Genomic DNA, 8,694 nt, shown 5'->3' with positions numbered 1-8,694 from the left:
CCAAAATAGAGGTTCTTTTGCTGATTTTCCTAACAAATGATGTTGAAATCAATCCTATGTCCTTTTAGGATTTTATTATCATTTCCATAATTTCATGCAAATTATTGTATGTAGGATTTCAACACCTGACAACTATCATTCTGTCTTTCTATGTATTTTGGCAACTGGAATATAACTGCAGCCATAAAGTTCTCAATCTAGTTTTGTCATTGCACATGTGAATGGTTGGTAACCACATGGAGTAAGTTATTAACTGACAAATTTTCAAAAATATTTTATTGGGCTTTCAAAGATTTTCTAAACATCTTGCCAAGCTTGAAGGCACCAACAGAAGTTATCATTGGTGGGAGAAAAGGTCAGTTGTCAATCTTGAGATAAAATAAAACTGACAACTGCTGGTAATTTGTAAAAAAACTGTTTTTGTTTTATAGACAAAGCAGGCAAAAGACTCAGAATATTACAATTTCTACTGAGCGCAGAGAAGACCTTATCACAGAGGCTTTAGTAAGGAAGTGTAATTTTTATTATTTCGTACCTTTGTTTTACTGTATTGTACAATCTGTCAATTAACCACTGATTATTATATTTTAAAAGTTCTACAAAGACTTTGCTGGTCATAAAAGTGGAAGTGATATGGTATGTTCGGGTTAATTATACCTCATTCCCTAAAATGAAACTATTCGCAATAAATTCAAAATCGTAATTCATCATAGTATCAATGCCCCCCCTCCCCTCTGTCTTCAAAAAGTTAGGTCCATATTCCTTTTCTAATTTAATAAGTGGGTTCTTAGTAAAGTGATAAGCTAACTGAAGCTAACGTTTCGAAACTATTTCAACATCAACATATGCCATATTTTTGTGTAGAAGTTTAGTGGTTATAAATTACATTGCAGTGAACGAAAGGTTGCACTCATGTTAGAGGTACCACGGCGGGCACTGGCTGGAATAAATTCGCTCACGTAGATCGTGTCGGTCGCGACCCGCAATTTTTGGGAAACTGGGTTCGAGTTTTTTTAATACGGAAAAACAAGGAATTTCGATTTTATCTCCACTTTTACGCCTTCCCATAAGGCCTCTTTTTACTGTTCAGAAAATTGAGTCGATGAGCGAAGTAGAGCTGATCAAAATCTCCCGTTTGATACCAAATATGCAGAGAAAAGATTTAATTTGACCTACTTTTTACGTGCAAGTAGATACCCTATTTTGAAGAATTGTTTTGGTATTCACATTGAGTACACACAATGGTATGTTTGGCTTCATTAAACTTTGGGCAGCTACGTTGTTGTGCTTGTTCTTTGGCAAATACTTAACGCTTAGGTATTGTTCTTCGATCGTATGTTTTTTGTTTGGCAAGAAAGCGCTTATTTTCCTTGTATTTTGATGGATTTTATCATGTTTCTAGCATGGCTGCCTCAAGTGGTGTAAGGAAGAGGCGATACAACAGATTTCCTGTTGGGAAATATATGGTCTTGCAGAAGGAGAAATGGGACAATGTTTTAAAAGAAACAAAAGCTATTCAGGAAACAGATGTGCAATTAGCTCAGAAAGAGAAGGAACTTTGTTCAAAACGTGAGAGAATGAGACGAATAGATGCAAAATTTAGTGTATTTTTTTAAAAAATTGAGTTATATAAATATTAATTTGATTGTGCTTTGAATGTAGACCTGAGCAGCATGTTTCACGGACTGGTACTCTACTACACAGCCAGAAACGCCACAGACTTGTTGCAAGTTGTCAGTTTTACCGGCTTGTTTCAAGTTATCAACCGGTTGCAAAAAGCTGGTTAATTTCAACAAGTTGCGACAAGCCTGTGAAAATCAGTCTTGTTGCAACTTGTCATAATTAGCAGTCTTGATGCAACTTGTCAATCCCAAGCTTGACAAGTCTGATTGAACAACTTGCAGCAAGTCTGTTGTAACTTCTAACAGGTTTGTTGACAACTTGCATCAGGTCTGATGAGAACAACTTGCATCAAGTCTGTTGACGACTTGCAGCAAGTCTGTTGACAACTTGTAACAGCCCTGTCTGAACAAGCTGATGCAAGCCATGCGAACACATCAGATATCAGTTTGATACAACAAGTTGCAACAGGCCTGCAGCAGACTTGTTGCAACTTGGGTGTTTTTGGCTGTGTATATTATATTGGCTTTTGTATTTTTTTTCCTGCTGCACACATTCTAAATAAAATTCATAATTGCCTTCAGATTGAAAACCTTGATAAATATATTGAGGAAGGGGGTGATGTTATCAGTGAAGTGAATAGAGCAGGTAGAGCAGGTCATGGTAGTTCAGAGCCACCTAGGAAGAAAAGATTTATTTCAGAGAGATCAACCTCAATAAGAATGAGAAACCGCACTCAGTTTGGTGCAAATAGTACAGTTAGTCTAGCTACTTCAAGAAGGAGGAGTTCAGAGACATTTGAGGCAGCATGTCAGATTCATGGGGCTACTAATCACTCAAATTTACCAGGCCAAGTTGGTCTGTGTGACACAGCAATAACAAAATGTTCTGAAAAACTTTTAGTTAATGTTTTTTCAACAAATGTTAAAACAGTTAAAAGAGTAATTCCTAAGATATTACAGAAAGGTATAAATGATTATGAAAAGTCAAATGATAACATGACAAGAAGTATCGCTGTGTATTATAGTGGCGGTATAATGGGTAAAAAAGTATCGTAATGTTTATAGGGCAAGTAGTTACAAAAAGAGTAATGAAGCAAAGTCTCTTCGTATAAAAATCAATAACTGCCCTATTCCGAGACTGTTGCCTTACCATAAGCTTGCACATTATATTAAATCAATAGATATTGGTAAACTTTATTCCATTAGGGAAACACTTTGTGATGGTCTAGATGAAATTGACAAAGTTGATGGGGTGTATAGAAATATTCAGGAGATAGTTCTTATTCTTGCTAGATACTACTTAGTGTGTCGAAAGAGGTATGAGCTTGTATGCTTTAAGAAACAAACTTACACTTTCAATATTTCACTTGGAGGCGATGGGGCACCATTTGAAAAAGATGACACTTCGTGTTGCTGGTTAGTTAGTTTTCTTAATTTAGGCAGGAAAGTGCTAAGCAGCAATGAGAATTATCTATTGTTTGGAGCCAATTGTAAAGAGGATTGTGTGCCAGTGCGTCGGTTTCTACAAAAGTGCTTGAGTGATATTAGTGTTTTGGAGAAAAGTACCTTTCAGGTTGAGTGTGGTGGTGAGATGGTTAATGTAAGATTTCATGTCTCAGAAATGCCTAACGACATGAAGATGTTGGCATTCTTTGGTGGAGAACTATCAAACGCAGCCACTTTCTTTTCTACCTTTGCAAATGTAAGCACCCATAATATGAGTTCTCTTGCAGGTTCTTTCAGTTTTTCTGGGAAGGAAATGTGGAAGCCCTGGAAATATGAAGACAGGGTCTCTGCTGCAAACAAGGTTGAAGATTTTAAGAAAACTATGGCCAAAAAACCATTGGCACCAGCCACAGTAAGATCTAAGGTAACATCCTTCATTGCCCAGTTGAAAAGCCGCCAGGAATTTCAACCCATTGTTGGAAGGTTGATTGATCGGGCTCATGTAGACCCGCTTCACCTAAAAAACAATGCTTGTGCACTTACCCATAGGTTGTTGCTTTATGAAGTAATTGCAATGACAAAGCTTGGACAGAAGGTGAATTCTTTTGCTCAGGTTCCTTCAAACTCTCCATTTAAAATGTACATCCTTTCCATGCGTGAATGCAATTTATCAAGGTTAGCGAATAAGATCATCAAGTGGTTTGATGAAACTGGTGCTAATGGAAAAAGTTTTGAATATCGCTTCACTGGCAAGCAGTCAAGACTTTTTCTCCTGCATTTCATGAAATTAATTTCATATATTGAACCTATTTCTGAGCCTGGTAGGCAGAAAACTATTCTGCATATTCTTGCATACATTTGCCTTCTTCTTAGAGATTGTGTTTCGATATTCAGTCGAATAAATATTTCAAATGATGAGATAAAGAAGCTTACCAATCTCTGTCGAGACTATTTCCGGGCAAATGCTCTGTTCTTTCAAGTAAATCCCACTGTTTGGACAATAGGCAATATTGTTCCTGCCCATACCCAGTACATGAAGGACAAATATGACCTTGGCAACGGTATTAACTCAATGGAAGGAAGAGAGGCAAAACATGTCTTCATTGCAAAATACAGCAGGAATACCAATTTTGTTTCCAGATGGGAACAAATTTTCCGACATGAGTTTGTATCCTTAATCTGGCTCAGGGAGAGAGGTTTTAACCTTCCTAATGAGAGATCTGATCATTCTTGTGCCAAGTCATATATTCCCAAACAAGTAAGCTCTGGAGATTTGGCATACTGTTATTGTGGGTTGCAGAAGGTGTGCATGTCAGATGTTAAGTGTAGATTCTGTGCAGATAAGCTTAGGAGGTTGATTGTATCAAGTGTTTCCTCAGGGAAAAATCTTGTGTTTAAGTAGGTTTGATTAGCTTGGCCAACTTGGGTTACTCAACTGCCAGTGTTCTTGTGAATTATGTTCCAGCGGATGAAAACCTTAAACTGCTGGAGAACAGAACAGCAGCAGGGTAGCCAGGGCATGCGGCCAAACCTTTTGTGAACTTTTTGCTAATGTATTAATCTTTTTTATGAATTTGACTTGAAAAATAAATTTTTTATTAAATTATTCTGGCAAATGACTTCATTTGTTGTGATATGGGAATGATGGGAGGTGCACATATGAACACTAAGCTATCAGGGCCGTCATAAAGACATGTCGACAGGGGGTGTTTGTCCAAAAATTACCGACAAAATTCTGAAAATCTACTAATTAACCCATTAAACGGCATTGTGCCCTGATGCACCCTACCTTTAGTATTTGCTCTGTCTAACACCAGACAATTTTACTCGTCATGTGAAAAGTGCTGGCACTTAATGGGTTAATATTTCATTTCCCAAAAATGTCGGCAAGCACGGGGGAGGCGGGTGGGGGAAGCTTGGACAAATTTAGAGTTATTTGTTTGTTGTCTTTACATGAAGGTCACACAGGCTACATACCGTAAATGCTCAGTTTGCAAGCAAGATTTGCATTTATGGAGCACGGCATTACATGATACAGTAATAAAGTGTGAATAAGTAACTACCAACAGACTGCAGATACACTATTTAATTTACCTACATACAAATGCACACCAACAGTAATGAAATAATTTTTTTTCTTTCATTTGTAAACATTAAAATGGATTTTTGTACAAAAGCTATCATAATAGTACATGATTTCAACAGCAATTCAATCAACATATAAACAATGTTCAAAAGAGTAAACAAATCAAATTAATATAAACAGAAAGTATATAAATTTACGGTATGAATCAAATTTCAACATTAAAACCCCCATCCTATGAAAGGTCACATTCATCTCCAGAAATTAATTCAGCGATACACTGCTGACACATGTAATATACCGCACATTATTTTTAGCTTGAAATCAGCCAAAAAATAAAAACATTGAACATGGGCATATTTGTAGTTCCTATATAAAAAGAGTAATTAAAATTAGCTATGTTGGGGGAATCCATGTACATTCCATTCTCCATAATTAAAGGAAATTGTCAATTGCCCCTTCTTAAAATTACACATGAAGCAAAATCTTTCCTATCACTTACTATTAGCTCAACTTTGTGTCCTCTTCTTCTACCTGCTAAAGTTCTCTTAAAATAGTTCTTGACACTTTATCTTCATATCCTGACAGCAAGGTATATAATAATTACTTGACCACTTTATCTTCATATCCTGACAGCAAGGTATATAATATATAGTTATATATATAATATAATATAATATATATATAATAATATAATAATATATATTATATATATATATATATAATATATATATATATATATATATATTATATATATATATATAATATATATAATATATATATATATTATTATAATTTCTTTTGACGGCGCTGAATTAGGAAATGATTTCGTTCACCGCAGACAAAATCTAATTGAACCAATTTGTTTTCTCCACACTGTAAACAAACCTTTAACTCCGTGGGCGAAATGATGATGGGTTGTATACCAATTTTGTAAGGGGAAGGAAAATGCCATTATACCCAAACACTCCATAAAATGATGATTTTCATGGTTTGCATTGCCTACATGCAATACATCTAGAATATTTAGCAAATTACGAGCGAATGAAGAGTTTGAAAATTTAAAGATTTCAGCAATGCTACGTGTGCAGAAACATGGTGGGTCATGGTGGACATTTTTCCGCAGTAAAAAAAGTTTTCCCATACAGAGGCTTTTGAAACATCGTTCTTCTATGCGTTTTTACTAAACCAATTAGTATACGATGTCCATTTGTCAACATATGGCAAAGCAAATTTTTCACACCTCTTAGTGGTTGTTTACAAATTACGTGGCGCATTTTTGGCCATTTTTGACACCCCCTTCTTTACACATACTATCAAGTTTGTGAAGGCAACGATTGTTTGGCTGTTTCCTTGTTGTCTGGTTTATGTTGTCCCTTCTACAGCGTTCCCTATCAACTATTCTCTCTTTTTATCAACCTGTCGTCCTTCCTTTTTGCTCTCACCCCACGACCATCTTCTCACCCCTTCCCCACCAATTGGCGTCAATCTGACGTTAATTGAGGGGACCATATTCATATCTGCTGTGCCTGGCTAATTTCTTTTGAACACAACTCACTTTCAATAAAAATCATCCTGGCGTAACAGAATATATGAATATAGGTCCTCCCTAATTAACATTAGATTGACAGCGATGCCCAGTCCCTCTGTTCAGTCCCTTTTAGCGGGATTCAAAACATCGATTTACCACTTAGAAGACAGTCGTCTTCGCCTCTAGACCACAAGTTCTTGTACTGGATAGCCATGGTTATTTAGTTTACTTTACCCTTTTACGAAGTTCATAAAAAAATGGTTTTGGCAGGATTCGAAACATCGATTTACCACTTAAAAGACAGCCTGCTGAAGACATGCTGAACGGCCATGGATATTTAATTTACTTTATTCTTTTCACAAAGTTCATAATGAAAAATGTCATGGCAGGATTCGAACCATCGATATAATACTTGGGAGACGATGTCTTCGCCACTAGGATGCAAAATTTTGTGATGAATGCTTATGGTTATTTAATTTACTTTATCCTTTTCACGAAGTTCATTATGAAAAACGGTTATGCTAGGATTCGAACCATCGATTTAAAACTATGGAGACCATCGTCTTTGCCACTAGCTGCAAGGTCTTGTGCTGGATGACCATCGTTATTTAGTTTACTTTATCCTTTCACGAAGTTCATAATAAAAATATTTTTGGAAGATTCAAAACATCGATTTACCACTTTAGAGACAGTTGTCTTAGCCATTAGACTGCAAGGGCTTGTGCTAAGCGGCGATGGTTACTTAATTTGTTTTATTCTTTTCACGAAGTTCATAATAAAAAAGGTCATGGGAGGATTCGAACCATCGATTTACTACTTGGGAGACGATTGTCTTCGCCACTAGACTGCATGATCTTGCCCTGAACGGTTATGGTTATTTTAATTTATTTATCCTTTTCACAAAGTTCATAATGAAAGACGGTTACGGTAGGTTTCAAACCATCGATTTAACACTTGGGAGACCATCGTCTTCGCCACTAGACCACAAGGTCTTGTGCTGGATGACCATGGTTATTTAGTTTACTTTATCCTTTCACGAAGTTCATAATAAAAAAAAGTTTCGGCAAGATTCGAAACATCGATTTACCACTTAAGAGACAGTTGTCTTAGCCATTAGACTGCAAGGTCTTATACGCTGAGCGGCGATGGTTATTTAATTTGCTTTATTATTTTTACGAAGTTCATAATAAAAAAGGTCATCGCAGGATTCGAACCATCGATTTACTACTTGGGAGACGATTGTCTTCGCCACTAGAATGCATGATCTTGCACTGAACGGTTATGGTTATTTAATTTATTTATCCTTTTCACAAAGTTCATAAATAAAAAACGGTTACGGTACGATTCGAACCATCGATTTAACACTTGGGAGACCATCGTCTTCTCCACTAGACCGCTAGGTTTTGTGCTGGATGACCATGGTTATTTAGTTTACTTTATCCTTTCACGAAGTTCATAATAAAAAATGTTTTAGCAAGATTCGAAACATCAATTTACCACTTAAGAGACAGTTGTCTTAGCCATTAGACTGCAATGTCTTGCGCTGAGCGGCGATGGTTATTTAATTTACTTTATTATTTTCACCAAGTTCATAATAAAAAAGGTCATATCAGGATTCGAACCTTCGATTTACTACTTGGGAGACGATTGTTTTCGCAACTAGACTGCAAGATCTTGCGTTAAACGGTTATGGCTATTTAATTTACTTATCCTTTTCACGAAGTTCATAATGAAAACGGTTACGGTAGGATTCGAACCATCGATTTAACACTTGGGAGACCATCGTCTTCGCCACTAGACCGCAAAGTCTTTTGCTGGATGTCCATGGTTATTTAGTTTACTTTATCCTTTCACGAAGTTCATAAAGAAAAGGTCATAGCAGGATTCGAACCATCCATTTAAGACTTGGAAGACAATTGTCTTTGCCAATAGTCTGCAAGGTCTGTGCTGAACGGCCATGGTTATTTAGTTTACTTTATTCTTTTCACGAAGTTCATTATGAACAAGGTCAT

At 36.3% G+C, this 8,694-nt stretch overlaps 1 pseudogene; it reads left to right on the top strand.

Annotated features, from left to right (window-relative positions):
* The first annotated feature begins 1,403 nt into the window (after positions 1-1,403).
* LOC114543663 lies at positions 1,404-4,470 on the top strand (annotated as a pseudogene).
* The last annotated feature ends 4,224 nt before the right edge of the window (positions 4,471-8,694 follow it).

Source organism: Dendronephthya gigantea, unplaced genomic scaffold (genome assembly GCF_004324835.1).
Source record: "Dendronephthya gigantea isolate DGI-Jeju-01 unplaced genomic scaffold, DenGig_1.0 000513F, whole genome shotgun sequence".
In the NCBI taxonomy this organism is placed as follows: domain Eukaryota; kingdom Metazoa; phylum Cnidaria; class Anthozoa; order Malacalcyonacea; family Nephtheidae; genus Dendronephthya; species Dendronephthya gigantea.
The sequence above is the reverse complement of the archived record's forward strand: the minus strand, read 5'-3'. Positions and strand labels throughout refer to the sequence as shown.